At 52.8% G+C, this 1,472-nt stretch overlaps 1 long non-coding RNA gene across 1 annotated transcript in view; it reads right to left on the bottom strand.

Annotated features, from left to right (window-relative positions):
- Positions 1 to 23: 23 nt before the first annotated feature.
- Positions 24 to 1,472, bottom strand: part of LOC105310704 — an 8,795-nt gene continuing 7,346 nt past the window's right edge. Inside the window, exon 3 of the long non-coding RNA XR_897541.1 lies at positions 24 to 34. This is a non-coding gene — a long non-coding RNA (uncharacterized LOC105310704). The remainder of the gene's footprint in view (positions 35 to 1,472) is intronic.

The following is a 1,472-nucleotide window of genomic DNA, read 5'->3' as shown; positions in this document are numbered from 1 at the left end:
GCCACCCACCTGGACTCATGACCATCTCCCACGCCTGGCGTGACCAGCTCGTCCTGGTTCGCTTGAGACCTCTTCAGTTTCAGCACTGAAGGTCCTTGGACCAGGGAGCCTCTCGGTGGTGGGCAAACCGGAATGGCCGGTCGCCTTCCATGACACTATGGCCATGAAACTCAGGGAAAAATTTCTTCTCTGAATTAACTGAAAGAGGATACTTTGCCAGGTGAACTTGCGTTTGGGTGCCAGGACCGAGACCCTACAGGCGGACGAGGGTTCCAGAGAGCCAGGAGCTCAGTGGGACATGATCAACTTCCCTGTCTGGTCTTCTGGGCAGATGGCACATTTTCAACGCCACCTATGGGCTAACTACAGGTCACAGGAAATCACGTGTGTGTGTTCTCATGTGGAGCTGTCCCTACGCTCTCAAGGGGGCCCTCAGTCAGTGCCAAGAATGGCTGAGCGTCAGCGGACCTGGGTTTTTTACCCTTGGCTCATCCGTTCAATTATGTGTGACTTTCAGTAGCTTGTTTTCGCTCGCCCTCTGTTTTCTCGTTTATAAAATGTGGCGTTTTGCGTCGAACGTCACATCCAGCTCCAGTACGAATGAAGCCTGCCTGTTTTCCCTCTAGAACAAAATGGAAGGAGTTCCGAAGGGTGGAGAAGATGCTGTCAGCCCAGGTAAGGACCTAGTGGAACGACTCTTCATGATTACTTGAGGACCATGAACTCAGCACTGGGGGAGCAAACTGCATCTCGCAGTGAAACGTACAAGACTAACGTCACCCAAGACAAAGGAAATGCCATTTTCCCCAGGAAATATAGCACATTAGGCTATTTGCTATCATACTCTCACGGATAAGCATTTCCAGATAAAGCCCTGCCATTCTGTAAAGCAGAGACCAGGCAGCGCTGGGAGGAGCGGGAACTCCGAGACAAACACCTCGGTGGTTGAAGGAAGCTCTGAGCATCCAATAGCCTTCAGGATAGGAACCAAATAGGGAGAAGTTTCTGGAAAGGGTGGCAAATTTCGGCGGTCCCAACAGCCCTTTAGGGGTGTGCTACCTAACTGGGGATGGATGCTGTTTCCTCGGAGTCTTTCCCTGCTAAAACAAAACACCGCAGACTGGGCGGTAAACAACAAATATTTGTCTCCCGGTTCTGGAGGCTGAGAGGTCCAAGTTTAAGGTGCCGGCAGATTCCGGGTCTGGGGAGAGCCAGCTTCCTGGTGGCCGTGTCCTCACGTGTTGGAGAGAGTTCTCGGCTCTTCCTCACCTTGTAAAGGCGCTCATCCCAATGGGGGCCCCCACCCTCATGCCCTCGTCAGACCCCAATCACCTCCCAAAGGCCCCAGTTCCAGACGCCATCACGCTGGGGACTAGGGTTTCAGCTTATGAAATTTTAGGGACGCCCACATCCCGGTCCACAGCAGTTACATGTGAACCTTTCATGCTCTGACAGGTGAAGGAGAATGGAGC

This window comes from Pteropus vampyrus, unplaced genomic scaffold (genome assembly GCF_000151845.1).
Source record: "Pteropus vampyrus isolate Shadow unplaced genomic scaffold, Pvam_2.0 Scaffold9628, whole genome shotgun sequence".
Lineage (NCBI taxonomy): Eukaryota > Metazoa > Chordata > Mammalia > Chiroptera > Pteropodidae > Pteropus > Pteropus vampyrus.
The sequence above is the reverse complement of the archived record's forward strand: the minus strand, read 5'-3'. Positions and strand labels throughout refer to the sequence as shown.